General features: G+C 34.8%; 1 protein-coding gene across 2 annotated transcripts in view; it reads right to left on the reverse strand.

Annotated features, from left to right (window-relative positions):
- The window catches only part of DKK2 (dickkopf WNT signaling pathway inhibitor 2), a 370758-nt gene that overhangs the window by 346827 nt on the left and 426 nt on the right, over positions 1–23505 (reverse strand). The window lies entirely within an intron of this gene.

Here is a 23505-nt window from a genome sequence, read left to right on the forward strand (position 1 = left end):
AGCCAGGCACCCTTATTTGTGATTTTATTCTTGTTCCAGAAAGACTTTTAAATAGCTCCTTGTTCCAGAAAGAATTTGAAATAGCTCAAACAAAATGTAACAAAATAATTTAAGTTAAAAGCAGGAAGGAAAGAAAAAAAAAGTGAAGGAATAAACAGTATTTAGGAATGAAACTGAAAGTGAATGCCTCCAAATTCATTTTGTGGTCATTCATCCAGCCTCACACATGTGCTCTATATACTTTTCTGTATGGATATATGCATAGCAATAGAAAAATCCATTTTCCTTAAAAAAGCAATAGTAACTGACAGAGAAAGACAAATACCAAATAATGTCACTTATATGTGGAATCTGAAAAAAAAAAGTAAAAATCTAACTTATCAATACAGAAAATAGATCAGAAGTTGCCAGAGCCTAGTAGTAGGGAGAGGGCAAAATGGGTGATGAGTTCAAAAGGTACAAATTTCTAGTTAAATATAAATAAGTCCTGGGGATCTAATGTGTAGCATGGTTACCATAGTGAATAATACTGTATAGCATACTTGGAAGTCACTAAGAGAGTAGATACTAAACTTTCCCATCACAAGAAAAAAACTATATGTGGTGATGTATGGTTAACTAGATCTATAGTGATTCATCTCACAATGATCTATATACACATACCAAATCAGTATATTATACACACCAAACTAATGTTATATGCCAGTTATATCTCAATAAAAATAATAGTAACACTTATTTTTAACACTTAGATGTCAGTCACTCTTCTGACCAGTTCATTCACATTATCTCAATTAATACTAACACCTCCATGAGAGCGATTATTGTTAATTTCTCTACTTTAGAAGATTAAGGACTTAAAGAACTTGTTTAATATAAAACATGGAGTCAACTAAGGCATCCATTTAGCCAGGCTGTCAACCACAGAGCCCACACATTTAAACTACTCTGTCAATGGTGCTCTATCTTTATGAACATTTCAGGGTTGTTTTTATTTTCTTACTCATCATAAGGACAAAGCAAATTGCATGCAACAATGTGTCATAGATGGGTATTTGAAAGCCTTGTAATTTTAATTAAAAAATTATATGGAGCTTTCACATAAACTTACAGGATATCTTGTACTGATTTACTTTGAAGTTGTCATATTTTATTAGTGAGCTAGGGCCTTAGGTGAAGCCCATGTTTGTGAAGTTAGCTATTAGGTCAGCATTTGTACAATGGCCCTCTCCTTTTACTTGCCCCAAAAAGTTGAGCATTCATAGCAATCAAATCCCCATCTGATATTTTAGGTATGAGAAGGAATGATAAGGCATCAAAAATACTTTTTTTGAGTATAAGGTGTCACCTTCTTTTTCTCAAAAAAAAAAAAAAAAGAAAGAAAAAGAGGGCAGCCCGGGTGGCTCAGCGGTTTAGCACCGCCTTCAGACCAGGGCCTGGTCCCTGGGGACCCGGGATGGAGTCCCACATCGGGCTCCCTGCACGGAGCCTGCTTCTCCCTCTGCCTGTGTCTCTGCCTCTCTCCCTGTGTCTCTCATGAATGAATAAATAAATTTTAAAAAATATATTTAAAAAAAGAAAGAGAGCTAAAGTTGAAAGTTCAATTGACAGAATCTTGCATTTTATTATGTCTCTTAATCTTATTATTTCATTATCATAATCATTTCATTCATATCTCCCATAAACTAGAAAATGAATTACCAAGAGTTCAAGTTCATAATATAATTATAAATATTCTACAAGGTAGTCACTTGCTATGAGGCCATAGATGACCAAAAAAGGTTTAAAATTTGCTATAATAAAGCACTAATTTAAAACTGGGGCAAATAATAAAATGAAATATCAGTACTTAGAGGAACCGAGACCACCTTTTAGAAAAACAATTAGTGCAACATGGAGCTATAATTTCAAATAGGCAGAGAGTGAGGAGGGAAGGGCAGAGAGAAAGAGGACACACACTTATGAACAGAAGGTTCAGATGCAAGACTTAGGCTATTTTTGTGTTAAGACAATGTTGTTGGGAAGAATTAGTTTTCACCAAAGAACTGTAGCATACTTGAAACATGAAATCTTTGAAAGGGTTCTACTAGAAATGAAGCATAATTTATAAGATGTCACAAAAAATATTTTCTTGGGGGGCTTCATGAGTCACAAACTATCCTAAAAATTAAGAAACTAAAAATAAAACAGCTACATAATTTGACAGCAAATACAGATATGAAATATGTCATCGAGCTGGTAAAAGAACCAATAGATTTAAGTATAAGACTCAACAGAGACTTTACCATGTGAAGAACAATAATAAAAAAAAGCAGGAAAAAATATGCAATATAATAATTTAAATATGTATGACTTGAGTGTTTGCATATCTTCCTTTTTTGGTAATGTTAGTTTACAAATGGCTTGGCCAAAATATACTGGAAAGCTGCTTTACATAAAGATCAGGGATCCCTATTACCTAATGATTTACAGAGATGACACCAGCATGATTCCTATTAAGCTAGAGATTCACCAACCCTATTATGGAAAACTGATAATTGAAATACCCAAAAGTCCATGCAATATTAATAGCATGGTAAACTAGATAATTACTTTAAAATTCTTGCATAGTGGATCTCAAAATTAAAACTTCCTGTGAAATGCTGGTAGGTTCTCACATAAAATGGTTATATGGAAATGCAAAGAAAGGTAGAACTGAACTCATGTAATGTGTGTATGTATCTCTGTAAAGTTCTTTTTAACCCCTCTTGGTCTCACAATTTAATAAAATGAGAATTCATGTTGTGAAGTCAAAAGGTCAACCCAAACTCAATTCTTTTTGTACTCCCAGATGGTCTTAGCCTTTACCACAACACAAGAAATAAAAAAGGGCAGTGTCTTTTTTTATTACAGAGGTATAATTGACATAAAATAAAATATAGTTTGAAAAGTTATGACCTATGTATTCACCAGGGCAACCATCACCATAATCAATATAGTGAACACATCCATCTCTCCCATAAGTTTATTCTTGCCTCTTTGAAATCCTCCCCTCTTCTTCTCCACTCTCTGTCTCTTCCTTTCCTTAATCTCCAACCACTGATCTGCTTTTTGTCACTGTGGATTAGATTTTGCATTTTCTAAAGTCTTTTGTAAATGGGATCACACACTATGTACTCTTTTTTGTCTGGCTTATTTCACTCAGCATAATTACTTGGAGATTCACCCATATTGTGTCTATTTACCAATATTTCACTTCTCTTTGTTGCTGGGCAGTACTCCATTGTATTGGCATAGCACCATGTGTTTATTCAATCCCTTGTCACTGGACATTTGGGTTTTCTTCCAGCTATTTGCTCTTACACATAAAGCTGATATGAGCATTCATGTACAAGCTGTGTTAAATTATGCTTTCTGTTCTCTCAGGTAAATAACTAGGAATATAATGAATAGATCATATGGTAACAGTAGGTTTAACTTTTTAGGAAACTGACAAATCACTTTGCAAAGTGGTTTTACCATTTAAATTCCCATCAACAATATATGGGAGTTCAAGTTCCTCTGTATCCTGGTCAACACTTGGCATGGTCAGTCACCTAACTTAAGCCATTCCAATAGGTGAATAATAATATCACACTGTGTTTTTAATGTGAATTTTTCTAATGAGCATATTTTCATGTGCTTATTTATCATCAACCAATTTTCTTTGATGACATGTCTGTTCAAAAAATTTTATGAACTTTATTGACCTGTTTAACAATTATTAAACTTTGAGGATTTTTTTAATACATTCTGGATATAAGGCCTTCATCAGACATACAGTTTGCAAATCTTTTCTCATAGAATGTGAATCATTCTCTTAATAGATTCTTTAAAAGAACAGAAGTTTTAACCTGTGATGAAGTCTAATTTTTTTCTTTCATTAATTGTATTTTTTGTGCTGAATATTAAGAAATCTTTGCCTAACTTATACCAAATATAGAGGTTTAGCATTTTTGCCTCTTAGTGATTGTTTCATATGTGTAACATTTTGGTTAAGATGTTAAATACTGGACCATTACTGTGGATATTGAATTTGGGAAGTAATTTTAATCATGTGTAATTGGTCACAAGGCCTAAGCTGCAGTAACTATTGCTGTTTATTTAACAATGTCTTGTTGTTTATTATGCATTAATGTCTGGGTATAAAGATTGTGTGACAACAGGGAGCCACAATATTTAAATTGCCCAACCTAATGTTACAACTACTTTGAGGTGGCCAAATGTAAACTAAAAGCCTTAATTAAAACATTGCAATTTTGTATAATTCAGCATCAGTAGTTCAATAAGTTTGGAGTGCCATGGGAAGAAGAAAGAGACAGAGGAGAAGGAGGAGGTGGAGCTGGAAGAGGAGGAGGAGGAGGAGGTAAAGGAAGAGGATGAGGAAGAATAAGAAGAAAAAATCTTTGCCTAACTCAAGGTCACAAATATTTTCTTCTATGTGTTCTGCTGGAAAATTCATAGTGTTAGGTTTTACATTTAGATCTATGATTCATTTCAAGTTAATTAAAAGATCAAAGTTAATTCATTTTTCATGTGAATATCTAATTTTTTCAGTTCCCCTTGTTTAAAAAAGTCTCAGGAGTCTACAATCAAGGTGTCAGCACCTCTATCCCCTCTGAAAGCTCTAGGACAGAATCCCTTTCTTTGCCTTATGTAGCTTTTCTTGTTTAGATTTAGCCCACCAGGAATATCCAGGATAATCTCTTCATTTCAAAGTCAATTGATTGGCAAACTTAATTCCACCTGCATCCTTAATTTCCTTTGCCATGTAACCTAACATATCACAGCTTCTGGAAGTTAGGATCACTGGGTATTATTTTGCCTACCACACATTTACTGAAATTCACGTTTTCCTATTGTAAAAACCTTTCTCCATCCTTTAAAATAGACTGGCTAACCATAAGCAATTATTCTACTACTCTACAGATGTTAATTCCCATTCTCTACTGTTAACCCTGTCCTGCAGTAGTTAAATTAACAATGTCCTGCTTTAATGTATGCAAGTTAATGTCAGTATCTCCTAGAAACCTGTGTTGTCTATTTCTATTTGAGAAGAATCATTGAAATAGCCATGCAACCACCATGTAATTGTTTGAGTAAACCTGAGCAAGTATCTATTATAGTAATTTCATAAAACGTATTTTCTCATTGAATGAACTGTCATATGCAATGAATAACCTTTCATGTACTTCTCAATTCTAAGCATATTTAACTGTGTAAAACCAAAATAACTATAGTTAGGATTTACTCAGCGCTTTTTGTGCATCAGATGTCTGTGAATCAGATATCAGATATCTTGTGTAATCCTTACAACAAACTATGAGATAGGTTTTGTTTTCCCCATTACACAGGAAGCTAAAGTACAGACTTAAAGGGGTATGACATAACCTGCCAAAGGTCACATCCTTAATGTACAGAAGAACCACTGTTCGATGTCTAGTACATATTCCTATAACCATGATACCATTTTGCTGTGATACTTAATTATAGGGGTCCACACACAGGCTGGCAGGGATAACGAAGAAACCCAGAAACCTGAACTCTCATTCTTGTGCTCGATCTCAAACTAGCCCTTTGGCCTTTCCGAATCTCATTGTTTGCTCCTTTCTGCTTTATATTAATCAACTTTGGTCAGGTTCTGCTGCGATAACAAATGACCCCAAAATCTTTGTGGCTTTTAACAACAAAGATTAACTTCTCAACTCACACTGCGTGCACATCACTGACAGCTCCTACCTGGAATAGCTTGATCACCTGGCAGAGGGAGAAGATAGAAACTCTGTAATGGTTCTTAAAACTTCTACTTGAAAGGAGTATACATCAATTTTGTTGTTCACTTTGCTTGGCCAAAGTAAACCACAAGGCTAAGCTTGGTATCTGCTAAGCAGACATAAACAAAAAGGGGCAGTACATTTGGGAAACAATAACACAATATATCTCAAACTTCTTGCTCTGGCTTACTCCAAGCTCCCCCACTCAATATCTTTATCCACTGGTTTCTCTAGCTCTCAAACTCACCCTACATCTGTCCTTTGTTGCAATTCCTACTTTTCTCTTCTTCCTTGTCTCTGTGCTTGCCAGATGCACATCTGCTAAATGAACCCCTTCAGTTAGGTCTGGGGATTTTCCCATATAAATGGCTCTAACAGAGCCCCAGTGTCCAGGGATCCACTTCTCTGGCATTAGTTTACATGGATATTTCCTGAATTTACTGAATGACTTGAATCTGAATCTTAAAGAAAAAAAAAAAAAGAGAACATTTCATATTTAACAATGGATAGCCTGAAGGAGAGATGAAGTATCTCTACTATATGATAAAAATGTATTCTAGTTATAGGAAAAATTAATCAAGAGGAGAATACTTTTTGGTGATAACTTCTACTTCTAATTTCTTGTACCTGTATAGGCTGCAATCATTATTACACATGTGAGGAGAAGTGGATTACAAGCTATGTTTTTTGTCTTTGTGTAAAATATAATAAACTTGCTTTATTATATTCAATTATTATTCAGTAGTAACTGAAAACTCTGTTGTTTTAAAAATTAATTTTAAGATGAGTTGTGCTTTGTGTGCATCTGTACACTCTTAAAAATAGTTTATAGCAATATGATTTGCTTATGGTGTACATATAAAACTGCTTTACATTTTATTTAAATTTGTCCTCTCTCAAGTCAAGAAAGGGCTTAACTGACTATTTTTAAAAGATGTCCATTGTGTCCTCAAAGTTCACATTTATCAACACCAACTAGATACTTAAACATTTCCTTAGAAAGTGCAGAGTCAGTGCCTGGATATTTATCCCGAGCATTAAAACCATATACCTCTTTCCCATTAAAAATTTACTCTGAAATATCCCTTAATCACACCAAACTCAGCATATTTACCATGTTTAATCCATTACTCCAGTGCACCCTTCAGTCTGCCACTCCCAATCTCATTCCCACCAAAACCCCGCTCTTTATGTATTTCTTAGGTTGTTAAAAGGTACCATCATTCACTTAGTGTCCCAGACAGAAATTTGGGAGTCATGATAGACTCTTTTGTATCTCGCCTCCCTCATCAACTCAGTTGTCAAATCCTCTCACCTCCTATACACACTCCCAAGCTGTCTATGCTCACCATTTCTACTATCTGTGCCCTGGTTTAGACTTTCACCAAATCATACTAAAAAAACCATTGAGTAATCTCCTTATTGGACTCACTCTTCATTCTCAGATGACATTATGGTATTTTTGAAATGCACACCTCACTGTGTTATTTCACTACTTAAAATCTTTAATTGTAAGATCTACCACTTATCAAGCCTACCATAGAAATCATTCTAATAAATTTTCATGTAACAACTCATTACGTCTTCACAATTAGCCTGTCATGGAGACACACTATAAGATTCTCTACAACTTGATGTGATGAAATTTATGCACAGAGAGGCCAAGCAATTTGCCCGAGGTCTCAGAACTAGCAAAAAGCCTTGGATTCAAACTCAGTTGCCTCCATAGTCTATCTTTTTAACTATCACACTATATTATAGTTTTGTATTTATATTTATTCACTACACAGAAACCACGACTCCTCTTCAGCTTCAGGATAAACTGCAAGGCGTATGAGGTGCTTTGTGCTCTTATTCAACTCTCCATTTATCACTCTCTATTGGCCTTAGTGCTGTCTACACATTTATATCTGCTATATGTATCTATTTATCAAAACATTTCTTGATCATATCCTTTGTAGCCACTATTTCTGTTCTTATGCTATGCAAACAACAACAACAACAACAAAACACTGTTCTTGTTCTCAAGTAGTTTCAACAGTACGTGGAAACTGATGAGCAGCTCAGCTATTTCAGGAACATGACACGATGACAATGATGGGCTATGCACAGGTACACAGGCACAAGAGGACAAGCACTTGGGACAGGAATACTTTCTAGAGAAGGTGATATTTGAACTTAATCTAAAGAAATGAGCAGGAAGGGTCACCTGGGTGGCTCAGCGGTTGAGCGTCTGCCTTCAGCTCAGGGTGTGATCCCAGGGTCCTGGATTGAGTCCTACATCGTGCTCGTTATGGGGAGCCTGCTTCTCCCTCTATGTCTTCTGCTTCCCTATCTCTGTCTCTCATGAATAAATAAATAAATCTTTAAAAAAAAGAAATGAGCAGGAGGAAACAAAAAATAAAAATATTCTAAGGGGAGTGAACAGTGTAAACAAAGGCATGGCGGCATTAGAAAGCTTGCCAGAGGCAACACAGTTGTACCATTCAATATGGTAGTCATAAGCCACATGGAACTATTGAACATTTAAAATGTGGTTGGTCCAAATCTGGATATACTATAAGTATAAAATGCATGACGAATTTTTAAAACTATTATAAAATATTTCATAGCTTTTATGCTGACTATATGTTGAAATGGTAATAGTTTATATATTTGATTAAATAAAATTTATTATTAAAATTAATTTTATCTGTTTACTGGTTTTACTTTTTTAATGTGCTTCTAGAGGATTTTAAATTACATATGTGGCTTCCTTTATATTTCTACTTTACAATGCTGTCTTAAAGAAATGGATTTAAAAGGTTAGCTAGTGCTGGTTAGCAATGCTGGCTTAGGCCACAAGATGGTGACTTGGGACAATATCAATTGCTTGGCATGAGGTGCAGCTGCAAAGAAAATTCGAAGGGAAGAGTAGAGAGCCATGCCCATGGCAACAATCAAATCAAGACTTCTAGACTATCCATTACTGAAAGTTGGCATTTGTCGGAAAGACTACTTATTTAGGAAGGGGGGAAAGATACAGATAACTTATTATAAATTGATAGTCTATAACATAATTCATGAACAAAAAGCATGAATCATATCAGTAGGAACTTGAACTCTAGGGGAGGCATAGAAACAAGAAGAGCATAGTCACAGTCAAAGGTAAATCATAAGGCAACCCCTTCATTCACACAGCCATGAACTTGTGCCTACCACAGAGCTGGACACATAGATGTTCAATTCATAATTGTGGAATGAACGAATAACTGAATTAGCACCAAAGCAAGTCAAGGAGCCAGAACAATTGGGTTTCACGGTGAATTAGCAAGAATTACTTAAATTTGAATTAAGTTTAGCCTCCTGATTCCTTTACTTATGGTTCTTAGATGGAAGAACATATCCTGACATTGAGTTTACATAGGAAATGTGATCCAGGTTTTTAGATTCTAACTTCATCTCTAAACTCCTATCTTAATACTGTCTGTTTTCTTTTGCTTTGCTTTATTTTGCTTTGGAATCAAAAACTTGAAATAAGATATTTAATGGTCATAGGATCTGAACAGAAATTCCTTAATAAAGCCTAACTTATCCACAGTATGATTTATCTGGAAACCTTAAATATCCAGGAGAAAGAAGTAATCAATTAGTACATTGAAGTATCAACATGGTTGTCTCAAAATCCATACCTTAATGACCATGCACTTAACTCAGAGAAATAAGTTTAATATTCAGGTTTATTTTCTCTAAAAATTAAAATTAAAAATAATATTATTTTTAATTTAATTAATAATTAATTACATAATTATTAATTATTAATAAACAATTACCTATAATTGTTTATATCATAATTATTAATTATTTATGATTATCATAATTATTAATGAATAATTATTTATTCATTAATAATATTGATTTAATTAATAATAATTTATTCCAATTATCTCTTACAAATTAAAATTTGAAATAATATTAATTTTAATATTTTTTGAGCATTTACTGGACATAGCACTTTAGTCCATGAAAGAGGTATTATTTTCAGTCCTATTCTACAGATAAATAAAAAGAGGACTGAAAAGATTAGAGTCAAATTCATATGTATCTGACTCCAAATCTAGCAATTAGGGCTAGATTATTAGTGCTGATTATTAGCTAGATTATTAGATTAATTAGTGCTAATTATTAGTGCTGTATTCTGATAAGCTACTTCTGTAGCAGATTAGCAGACCAAACTGGCAGTGGATGGGAAGTGATAGCTGATGAGCAATGCATGGCATCTGCCTTCTAATCTGGTCAGGCAAACTAATTGTATTATGATACGGTTTACTGCTATAATGGAGACATAAAGCACAACAGTGAACTTGTGAAGTAACCAATCCATATTGAATTTGGTGATGAAGAGAGGTCAAGAGTGGATCCTTAGAAAAGGTAGCACCTGAAGAGACTTGAGAGGCAAATTACTTAGGTAAGAAGGGTAGGAGATATTTACTCCTGGCAGGACAAAAACACTAGCAAAAGAAAAAGTTTGTGTCACGTTCAAGACTGCAATGGAGGAGAAAACACTGTGCCAGGTGAGAAAAGAGGCTGAAGAGTTGGGGCAAGGTCAAGTTATGGTGGCCCTTACCTAGTAAATTATATGTGATAGAGTAAAGGAGCCACAAAACCATTTTTAAAAAGTCACGTGATTGCTTTTTTTTTTGAGAGAGCGCAACAGAGTAAGGAGGAGGGGTAGAAGGAGAAGGAAAAAGAGAATCTTAAGCAGGCTCCATGCCCAGCACAGAGACTGACATGGGACTCAATCTCCTAAGACCTGAGATCATGACCTGAGCTGAAACCAAGGATTGGTGCTTAACCAACTGAGCCACCCAGGATTACACTGCATTTTTAAAAGCTCACTGGCTAGTGTGAGAAATAAGAGAAGAAAGGGAAGATAAGAGGCAAGGAAATGACAAAAAGAGCGGTGGTGGCAATCTAGGTGAGAAACTGAAGAACTAAACTAAGTCTCTAGCAATGGGAATGGAGAAATACAGATGGATTTGAGCACTACCAAGAAAGTAGAATTCAAGGTTTAGTGTTTATCTGGATATAAAGAAAAAGATGTCATGTCATTTACGACTTGTAAACCAAAGGATTTTCCAGAGATTCTAGAGGCAAACTAATGGTTTTATTGTACACTGCACTATAAATTTACAAAGTACTTACATAGATACTGATTCATTTGATTCACAATTATTCCTTGAGCAAAATAGTATGTTATCATTCTCATATTACAAATTAAAAAACTGAAGCTCAATTTAGTTAAGAGACTTTCCAAAAGTCACCAGACTAATGGTTTGTGGAGCCAAGTCCAAATCCTAATTTTCAGATTCCACATTAGGCCTTTTTACTAAACCAAATTGGTATTATTGTTAATATTTGGTGCAAACTCCAATTTAGAAAGAGCATGAATTTTTACTTGAATTGGTGGTGCTGAAAAATGCAAATGAGCCTGAAATTCATCTGTGTCTAGCAAAATTCGACGGTTTGGAGCAATTTATTATCAGTGTTAGAGATACCTAGACTTTTAACCTTTTCTACCAGCACCAAAAACTGTAAGTGTATCTATTGTCCCACGGTCTTTCAGATGAATAGGTCAGCTTGGAAAAAAGCCAAAATTAGCAACCTTCCAGGCTTTGTGACTTGAAAGCTTTCAGATCTTTTCCAACAGAGACCATTAAAAGGATCTTGAGCCCTTGAGGCTGAAAACAAACGTGACATTCTGCTGCATTCAATAATTATTTGCTTCTGAGCATTTGTTTGCCATTATTTTCTGTAGCCCTTTTGTAGGATTTGTGTTGAGATTTCCCATATTGACATACCAAAATGAATTCATTATAAATTCCTTTGGTGGATGATTAATACCTTTCTGAGTAAAATTCAAAATAGGGTAAGGGTAAAGATAGGCATAGAAAAAAATAGAGAAGTGAATTCAATTAATCATTTCTTTTGTCCATGTGAAATTGAAAGCACAAGATTATGAAAGCAGAGCTATCCTGGGTTTAAAAAAAAAAGAAAAGAAAAGTCAGAATATCTTTTTGATTGCCTGGACTTCCATTCAAAAGAACAGATATAGCTAGCATAATGTTCTAAATCTATAAAGTCCTTGGATTCATCTTATTGGAAGGTGAGTTACAAAGTGTTAGTAACTAGCAAGTAATTTTGGCTAAGTATATATTGTAATTAATATTAAGAAGTGTCCTGATTAACAGCCTTAAACAATAAGTATTTCAAACTTGGCTAAGCAAATTACCCACATTTTAGAATTTCTCTCTCCCTAAACCTAAAGATGCTGGATCAGTTAGCTTTTGCTATAGAACAAATCACCCTCAAAACATAGTGTCTTAAAACAATAACCAAAGTGGAGTGTCAGATGCCACCAAGATGATCCTGACCTCACTCCCTTTCACCAGAAAAACAACTAACAATTTTTCAAGAACAAAAACACCACTGAGAGAATCCTAGAACATAAGGGCAAGACTAAAGTACTCCCTGTAGAACAGAGACCAAGACAGACTGCTTCAGAAGGCAAAAAGAAGTGATTATATGTTAACTGCATTGCCCTTCATCCAGGCTAGCACAGCACCATTCAGAAAGGTCTCCTGGGAGTCTCCAGCTCCTACAGTGGAAAAAAAGAAGCCAAGAGGGACACTCAGCAGACCCCAGTACTGTCGGTTGTGGTGGGTCACTATTGTGATCTCCCATCATGGGGACTTCAGGAAAATTTATGGGGCTTGACCACTGGGAATCAAACTGACAGAGAAGTGAGAAGGGGCTTACAGTAGCCAGCACATGGATCTTGACAGACTGAGTTCATACCTACAGTACCCAAGTAGTCATTTCAACCAGGAGTTTTGCTCAACTGCAGAACCAAGTCAGGGTGCATTCTGACCAAGGAACTTGGTAGGATGCAGATCTATCTAATTCAGATCCTAAAACAAGGAGTTTTACCAGTCCTCCAGTCCAGTTTGCCCAGGCAGGGAGCAGAATCACAGCCCCACCCTTGTGGAGAGTGCCTTACAGCCCGAACAGACCAGAAGCACTGGCAAAAACTACTGGAAGTAGTGTGGCCCATTGGTGCTCCAGGCAGTTAGGCAGGGCTGATTGCCTCAGAGCAAAGCCAGAACTGGGTGTGGAACCCAGTTCATATGCTAGGCCAAACAGGGGATTAATTTATAGCCAAGGATGAGAATAACTCCCAGGGCCTCCTACCCTGAGAGCCTGTTTAGAAAACTGAGAGTAGCCCAGAGTAAACCCTCTCCTCCTGCCCAGGCAAAGAGTTGATTTATAGGCCAACCAACATAGAGAATGTCTTTTGGCCCCATCTGACCAGTAGGATTGGTAACAATTCCTGGAAGCTGGGCAACCCAGCAGTGCTTGAGCTAAAAGACAGAAAGGCAATGTTGACAGTTTGGAGAACAAAGCTAGTGGCTCTGTTTGGTCAGGGAACTTGGGGTATAGTTGGCTTGAGTTAAGACAGCAAAGAGCTTGCTTTACAGCTGCTTCTCCTAATGTGCCCAGGCAGGGAACATAGTTCATAGTCCACTCATTACCATACATAGCATCCAGACTGACCAACCTAGGAACCTAACCAAAGCACACAGGAAACTTCTTAGCAGTTCAACAGCTCTAAGTACAATGGCACTTGAACAGCAACACTCTTCTGAACAATCAATGGATTAGAGAAAAAAATTACATGAGAAATAAATTTTGAGACAACTAAAAATGGAAACACAATATGCCAGAACTTGTGGGATATAGCAAAAGCAGTTCTAAGAGGAAAATACATAGTAATAAATGCCTACATTGAGAAGCAAGAAAGATCAAAATAAACAACCTAAGTCTATACGTTAAGGCACTAGGAAGAGAAGAGCAAGTGGAGCCCTAAGTTAGCAGAAGAAAACAAATAATAGAGAGCAGAAATAAATGAAATAGAGAATAAAAAATAATAGAAAAGATTAAACTAAGAATTGATTCTTGAAAAGGTAAGCCCTTAGCTAGACTAACCAAGAAAAAAAGATAAAGGACCAAAATCAACAAAACTATAGATATAAAGCAAGCATTAGAATTACCACAAATTCAAAGGACTTTAAGAAGCTACTATGAACAATGATACATCAATAAACTGGACAACTGGGGAAAAAATGGAAAATTCTTAGAAACATACAACTTATCTAGCATGAATCAGTAAGATATAGAAAATCTGACTAGATTAATTACTAGTAAGGAGATTGAATGAATAATCAAAAATTTCCCAATGAATAAAAGCCCAGAGTCAGACAACTGCAGAAATAATTTCATCAAACATTTAAAGAATTAACATCAATCCGTCTCAAACTCTTTAAAAAAAAACAAAAAGGAAAAAAAGTAAAAAATAAAAAAATAAAAATAAAAGAATAAAATAAATAAAATAAAAAAATAAAAAAACAAAGAGGTGGGAACACCCATTTTATGAGGCCAGCATTATCTCAATACCTAAACCAGAAAAGGACACTGTTAGAAAAACAAAAACAAAAACAAAACAAAACAAGAAAAACCTGCAGGCCAATATTACTAATGAATAGAGATGCAAAACCTCCCAATAAAATACTAGCAAAATAAATTCAGCAGCACAGTAAAAGGATCATTCATCATGATCAAGTGAGATCTATCCCAGGAATCTAAGGATGGTTCAACAAATGCAAATCAATGTGATACATCACATTAAAGAATGAAAGAAAAGAATCATAAAATCATCTCAATAGATACAGAAAAAGCATTTGACAAAAATCAATGTCCATTCACAATAAAAACCCTTAACAAATTAAGCATTGAAGGAACATATCTCAGCATAATAAAGGTCATTTAAGACAAGCCCATAGCTAACATCACAGTCAATGGTGAAAAATTGAAAGCTTTTTCTCTAAGATCAAAAACAAGATCAGGGTGCCTACTCTCACCATTCCTATTCAGTATGGTACTAGAAGTCCTAGCTAGATGAGTCAGGCAAAAAAAAAAAAAAAAAAAAAAACAGAAAAAAGAAAAGAAAAGAAAAGTTTCAAAATTGGAAAGGAAGTAAAACTGTCTTTATTTGGAGATGGCATGGTTTTATATATAGAAAATCCTAAAGGCATAGCCAAAAAGCTATTAGATCAATAACTTCACTAAAGTTGCAGGATACAAAATTAACATATAAAAATCAGTGCTGTTTCCATACACTAACAACGAATTTTCTGAAAAACAAAGAAAGAAATCTATCCTATTTATAATAAGACCAAAAATAAAATGCTTAGGAATAAGTTTAACAAAGGAGGTGAATGATCTCTGAAAAATGTGAGACACTGACGAAATTAAGGATGACACAAATAAATGGAAAATTATATTAACTTATAGATTGGAAGGATTGATACTGTTAAAATGTCAATACTACCAAAAGCCATTTAAAGATTCAGTGCAGTCCCTCTCAAGAGTCCAATGGCATTTTTTACACAAGTACAAAAACTCTCCTAAAATTTTATGGAACCACAAAAGATCCCAAATAACCAAAGAAATCCTGAGAAAGAACAAAGCAGGAAACATCACACTTCATGATATCAAGCTATACTATAAATCTATGGTCATCAAAACAGTATGGTACTGGGATAAAAACAGACAAATAGACCAATGGAACAGAATCAAGAGCCCAGAAATAAACCCAAGAATATATGGTCAACTAATATTTGACAAGGGAGCTAAGAAAATTCAATGGAGAAAAAACAGTCTCTTCAATAAAGAGTGCTGAGATAATTGGATATTCTCATAGAAAAAGAATAAAATAGACCCATATCTTAAATGCTTATGAAAATTAACTCAAAATGAAGTAAAGACTTCATTGTAGTAAGACCTGAAACTGTAAAACTCCTGGAAGAAAACATAGGAACAAAGCTCTTTGGCATGAGTCTTGAGAATGATTTTTTTGGGTATGACACCTAATGCATAAGTCACATAATCAAAAATAAACAAATAGGACTACATCAAACTAAAAAGCTTCTGTAAAGCAAAAGAAACTGTCAACAAAGTGAAAAAAAAGCCTATAGAATGGGAGGAAGTATTTGCAAATCATGTATATGATAAGGGATTAATGTCCAAAATATATAAATAACTCAATTTGGCAAAAACCTGAATATAAATTTCTCCAAAGATGTACAAAAGGCTAACAAGTACATGAAAAAAATGCTTGCCATCACTTTCCATTAGGGAAATGCAAACTAATACCACAGTGAGATATAATTTCACGAACCTGTTGGAAAGTCCATTATCAGAAAGACGGGAGATAAATGCTGACATGCATGTGAAGAAAAAGGAACCCTTATGCACTGTTGGTGGGATTGTAAATTAATATAGCCCCTATGGAAGATAGTAGAGAGGACCTTCAAAACTTAAAAATAATACTACCATATAATCCAGAAAATCCATTATATACAATATATATACAAAGGAAATGAAAACACTAACTCTTAAAGTTATTTTCACCCCCATGTTCCAGCAGCATTATTTATAATAGCCAAGACATGGAAATAACTTAAGTGTCTGTTGATGGATGAATGGGGAAAAAGTTGTGATATATATACCATAGAATATTATTTAGCCATTTAAAAAATGAGGAATTTCTACATTCATGACAACTGGATGCTCCTTGGAGGTATTCTGCTAAATGAAATAAGACAAAGATAAGTACTGTGTGATCTTACTTATGTGTAGAATCTTTAAAAAAAAAATCACACTGATAGAAAGAAGTCAGACTTGTATTTACCAGAGGTGGAAGGGGGTGGGAAGAAATTGGAGAAAGGTGTTCAAAATGTACAAACTTCCAATTATAAGATAAATAAGTACTGGGGCACCCAGATGGCTCAGTTGGTTAAGCGTCTGAATCTTGATTTTGCCTCAGGTCATGATCTCACAGTTATGAGATCAAGCCTTACATAGGGCTCCTCACTGGACATGAAGCCTGCTTAAGATTCTTTCTCTCCCTCTCCTCCTGCCCCTCCCCCCCTCAATCTCTCTTTCCCTCTCTAAAAAAAAAAGGAAAGGAAAGGAAAAAAAGAAGATAAACATAAATAGATAAATAAGTAGAGGGATATAATGTACAACATGATGACTAGCTAACACTTCTGTATGATATACAGGAAAGTTGTTGAGAAAGTCAATCCTGGGGACGCCTGGGTAGCTCAACAGTTTAGACCCTGCCTTTGGCCCAGGCGTGATCCTGGAGTCCTGGGATCGGGTCCCACTTGGGCTCCCTGCATGGAACCTGCTTCTCCCTCTGCCTGTGTCTCTGCCTCTCTCTGTGTGTGTCTCTCATAATAAATAAATAAAATCTTTTTAAAAATATATAAATAAATAAATATTAAGGGTAAAAACAAAATAATGTTAGAATTAATAGATTTCAAAGAACAATTAATTCCACAGGCACCACTGGAAAGCTATTGTCACAGAGGAAAAGCTTGAGGTGATCACAAAAGATTTACATAAAAAAAAAGAAATAATAACATTCAGAGAAAAATTAATGAATGAGAAAAGCCAAGATGATCGAATTAAGAATATTTGTTTTCCACAAAGTAGTAAGTCCAATAAAGGGAATCAAATTTTTATTCAATGATGTAATAAAAGAAAAATGTTCTAGAATGAAGAAAAAATTGAATTTGTCATTGGAAAAGTAAATGCAACATGCTCCAGAAATTACAATACTGATGATAGATGATAGATGATAGATAGATAGATGATAGATTGATATAGATAGATAGATAGATAGATAGATGATAGATAGATAGATGATAGATAGATAAATGATAGATAGTAGTCAAGTTTTTATGCTCTAAGAAGGAATAAGGAAGGAATTCTGAAAATATCTAGGCTTTAAAACAAATCATTGACAAGGGGGAAAAGGTGGGTCTCAAGCTTTTGCAAAGCAATATTATATGCCAGGGTTCAACAGAGTAGTATCTATGAAATTCTGAGGGAAAAAAAGTGTGAGCCAAGCATACCGTGCTTAGTTTAGTATTCAGGTATAAAGGCAATAAATAGACAATCATTCTGAAATGTGAAAGAATTTGAGGAATATACAAGCCACGAGTCTTTCTTTCTTTTACTTTTTAAAATGTATTTAAATTCAATTATTCAACATATAGTGTATTACTAGTTTCAGAGGTAGAGTTCAGTGATTCATCAGTTGAATATAACACCTAGTGTTCATTACATCATGTGCTCGCCTTAATGTCCATCACCCAGTTACCCTATCCCTTTATCCCCTACCCTCCAGCAACCCTCAGCTTATTTCCTATACTTAAGAGTCTCTTACAGTTTGTTTCCTTCTCTGATTCATCTTATTTTCTTTATCCCTCCCTTCCCCTATGATCCTCTGTTTTGTTTTTTAAATTCCACATGAGTGAGATCACGTGATAATGGTCTTTCTCTGATTGACTTATTTCACTCAGCATAATATGCTCTAATAATATGCTCTAATTCCATCCATGTCATTACCAATGGTAAGGTTTCATTTTTCGTGGCTGAGTAATATTTCATTATATATATAACATATATATCTTCTTTATCCATTCATTTGTTGATGGACATCTGAGCTTTTTCCATAGTTTGGCTATTGTGGACATTGCTGCCATAAACATTGGGGTGCAGATGCCCCTTCAGATCATTATGTTTGTATCTTTTGGGTAAATACCTAGTAGTACAATTGCTAGGTTGTAGGATAGCTCTATTTTTAACTCTTTGAGGAACCTCCATACTGTTTTCCAGAGTGGTTGTACTGGAACCATAAGCCTTTCAAAAAACTACTTGGCAAATAGATCTATTCAAAGAAAACTCAAAGAATCCAGGAATATGAAAGGCCTGGTAGTTGTTAAAATAGATCTATTCAAAAGAAAACTCAAAGAATCCAGGAATATGAAAGGCCTGGTAGTTGTTAAAAATATAGAATTAATTTTTAAAATCCTGTGAGAAGTCTGGTCACTGAAACAAATGGGTATCAAGTGCTTATGCATTGAAGGAAAATCAGGGAAGCTTCAGGATCACTTAGCATCCAGCTCTTTTACTGTAGGCATTCAATTGCCACTCGTTAAAATTTAACCAAGCAGTTAAAAAAAAATTAAAAACACAATGTCTCTAAATTCATATTTTTCCATTATATATTTTCTTTTTTTAGCAGGATATTTTAGGATATATATCTTTTAATGAAATAGATAGATAGATAGATAGATAGATAGAGAGATAGATAGATAGATGATAGATATTCTGTACATATATCCATATATATGAAGTTTTGGGATTCCTCTGTATTTCAATTCAGTATGATTTTGCTTAATTCAATTCAAATTATATATACATTTTTATCAGAAATAGTATCAATAACATGATCTTATTTTGATAAAAGTATATCTTTCCATCTTTCTTCTCTATATTTATGTGAATAAAAAGAAGTTTCTAATGGTATTTCCTAAATGTTAATGATGTTTGTTTCCAGGTGGTGGGAGTGATTGAATTTTTTCAATCTTTTTAATTTTACTTGCTCTGCACTATTTGAAGTCATAGTGTGAGGACATATCAATTTTATAGAAATGGCAAAGTGATTTTTCATTAAAACAAAATGAGAGGGGGATCCCTGGGTGGTGCAGTGGTTTGGCGCCTGCCTTTGGCCCAGGGCGCGATCCTGGAGACCGGGGATCGAATCCCACATCGGGCTCCCGCTGCATGGAGCCTGCTTCTCCCTCTGCCTGTGTCTCTGCCTCTCTCTCTCTCTCTGTGTGACTATCATAAATAAATAAAGAAAAAAAAAATGAGAAGCAAATGCAGCAAAATATCAACAGTAGTACATTCTTGCTGGTGGGAAAATGAACGATTATTACATTACACATTTTTTTGTGGTACTTACTACAATTTTTTTTTAATTTCTAAAAAGTTTTGCTTTAATTTGGCAAGAAAAATGGATGTCAATCACAAAAAATTGATGCCTATTAATTTTTTAAAAATATTCTTTGGAAAAAAAAAATATTCTTTGGTCTTCTGCTGTGTTATAGCTCACATCTGCAGTAAGAATCTAGGATCATCTTTAGATTGTTCCTCTTTGTTACCTGATATAAGAATACCTGACTGTGCCTCACCAAGAATCAAGGCACGGCTTGGAAAAAACCTGCTACATATGTGAAATATGCCCATTATATAGTCTGATTAATATGAAAAATCAGGATGTTTAGCTCCAAACCCTATTAAAGAGACACCTGTTTGAAGGCTGTGAATGATGAATGCAGTGGGGCATATTAAAAGGAGAAGATTATGTGAAAGAACGATAACCATAAACCCAACAGTAATCGGGCTGCTATCGAACAGCAAGCCACGGGCAGTAAGTAAACCTTGTAATGAAGTTGAAATAAAACATGGAGCAACAATGATTAACATCAGGAGAAAGAGAGAAAGTAATACGGTAAAAATGCTGCTATTTAAACCTCCTCAATTCTTTCCTTCTTCCTGTCTCTGCCTCCATGCTAAAAGTCCTTCTAGAGAATATTGTCTCTAAGAGACATAAACACAAATTCAGCCAAGCTCATAGGCTGAGTCTATGAATCAGGCAGTGCTCTGAGATCTTTAGGAAGTCAGAGATCTCTAAGCAAGTCCTGCATGAAGAAATATAAAAATACTATTACAGTGAGAACTTAGTAAAGTTCAAATAAAAACAACCAAAAACATCTCTGTATTGTCGAAAGGAATTAAAATAACACAACTCTATCCTCAGTTTTGTATGATAATAAATAAGAAACTGTGCCCTGATAAATGCTCTCTTCTAAGGAATGTGCCTTATGCAGATGGGGTCATACAATCCTGTGAGATAGCAGTTATTACTAATCCAATTTTATAGAGAAATTACAGAATTTACAGAGAAATGAAGCAATTTGCTCAAAGCAATGAAGAGTCAAGATTCAAACTAAAGTAGCTCTGATTCCAAAGCCCACACTCTTTCTAACACCTAGCATTAAAAGTCAATGTTACTTAATCATAAGTATAGAAATTGAGTTTGTTTTAAAATGTGATAAAACTGGATGGAGCCCTAAAGAAATGCCAAGGATTCTTTTTACTATAATTAATCGGAACTTAATTCCAATTTTTAAGGTGGGGTTTTTTTATAGATGATACAAAAATAATTAAATTGTAGTTCTGAAAAATATTTAATTTAGCCAAACCAGGAGCAGATCCTGATGACAAAGGAATTATGTCAATGAAATAAATTTCTGAACTTGAAAATAACCTTGGTGAGCTCTAGACTGAGTTTGACAAAAGACTTTAAACACATTTAATGTTTGTTATAACAGAGTTAAGTATCAACACATTCTCTTTAAACCTCCTCCAGATAGTCTATTAAAAAATACATATTTTCAAAAGAAAAAAGATCCATTGTACAGCCAAGCATAAATGAGCACATATTGGTCAAATCTACCATGGAAATACTAGAAATTCTTCTGAAAATCACTCTTTGCAGTTGTAAAAGCAACTCATCTACAAAAAGCATTGTAGGTCATATTCTAAAACAAATTTTTTCACTTTTCAATATTCCATATTTAAAAGCATGATTTTTTACAGTATCTACACAGGTTATAGTGACTCTTCCTTGTCAAGGTAATAGTATTTCATACATTGGTGTTCCTTTTTCTATGCTTTTTAGTTGGGAATGCTTTGCTGGACCACTGACCTCTAATTTTGTCTCATATCCCTTATACTTTGTTCTGCGCACTGAGGCTCAGTTACAAGGAGCTTGGGGAGTATAGTAGAAACACTAGACAGTATGGAGTTAAAATGACTGGGCTTAAATTTTAAATTAAACTAGTTAGTAGTCAAATCAACCAAGTTGTGTAAATTTCATGAGTTAAGGACTGTTTGTTACCATAATCCCAGTGCCTAGAAGAGTGAGTAGGCAAACAGTATTTATTGAAAATTAAAATAATATTTTAACCCCAGTACAGGATTACTGTTAAGATTAAGGGAGGAAATACTTTTTGGTAAATGAGTAAACTTTTTTAGAGCAGTTTCAAGTTCACAGCAAAATTGAGCAGGAAGTCCAGAAAGGTTCTATATTCTCCCTGTCTCCACACACACACAACCTCCACCACTAGTGACAACCTAAACTGCAGTGATACATCTGTTATAGTCAACGAACCTACTTTGACACATCTTCATCACCAAAAATCTGTAGTTTACATTAGGGTTAACCCTTGTGTTGCACATTTTACAGGTTTTGACAAATATACTGACATGTATCCACCATTATAGTATCTTACAGAATAGTTTCAGTGCCCTAGAAATCCTCTGTGCTCCACCAAACCAAATATCCCTCCATACCCACTAACCCAAGGCAGGTACTAATTATTTTACAGTCACCATGGTTTTTGTCCTTTTCCAGAATGTCATATAGTGGGAATCATATTGTGTGTGTAACCTTTTCAGATTGGCTGCTTTCACCTAGTAATAAGCATTTAAGTTTCCTCCATGTCTTGTCATGGCTTGATAGCTCACTTCTTTTTGGAGGTAAATAATACTCCATTGTCTGGATAGACAGTTTATTCAGAAGTACTTTTAAACAATAAAATATAACACTAATTATGATTACCATAATCATGATTGTTGAAGTGACCTTTCAATATTGTCAGCTTGACTATGCCTCTACTCTTGCTTTTTAAGTCACAAAAACTTGCCAATTTCTCATTTCTTCAGCAACAGAAAAGGTATAAACATATGTTCAATACATTGGCTGAGGTTGTGGTCAAACACCATACCCATAAAGTTGTCAGCTTGCAACTGTTGCTCCATAGAATACTAGTGGGACTTGAACTCAATGTCAAATAGTCCCTCTTCCTTTCATAGAGAAACTATGGCTAAGAGAATTCCAACTAAATAAGTATTTCTTTTTTCTCACTTCCAAAGAGCAATTTCAACATTAAATTCCAAAAATTTGGAAAAAGAAAAAGGAAGTGTTAATTTAGGTCTTCTCTGTTATGTGCAAGCCTAAAACTGAATATATCCTAAAGTAGCGCCAAATCCAGATTTTGAGCCTAGAGTACCTCCAGCTTTCCTGTGGTCTGCCAGGCTACGAATCATTGAAGATGAGATAACAGTTCCTCCTTCCTGGATGATAGAACACAACCATAGTGTTTCTGGACACTGGAAGAAAATTCATTTGCTAATTCATCATTTGATGTTTTTGTCTGAAGAATTTCTTCAGGTGCCATTTTTATGAAATGAGTTTCCATTTCATTTTGTTGTTTCACAAGCTAAAATAATTTCATAAACCAAATTTAACCTGGCAGCTGGCAAGCAATCAGGGCACCCTTATCGGAGTAAACCCACACAAATACAGAAAGAGAGCAGAGTGCCTCTCCTGGGAGCGTGACCCACACTTTTCAAAATTTGACTATTATCCAGTTCAAGAAAAGATACTGACATAGAAAAGGTCAAGAAAGACAGAAAGATCTTGTAGAAAATTGAAACATGATACCTCTGTGTTCCCTAGGTCATTTTTCATGCAGACATGAGCACAACTCACTTAACCAAAATTATTATAGCCACTCCCTCTTTCTGGGAAAGACACTTGCAGATTCTAAGGAAAACATATTTTTTTTTGCTATATTTTATGTGGGGAATACTTCGAAGAACCATGTCAAGTGTAGTAGGGTTTTACACC

This window comes from Canis lupus, chromosome 32 (genome assembly GCF_003254725.2).
Source record: "Canis lupus dingo isolate Sandy chromosome 32, ASM325472v2, whole genome shotgun sequence".
NCBI lineage: Eukaryota > Metazoa > Chordata > Mammalia > Carnivora > Canidae > Canis > Canis lupus.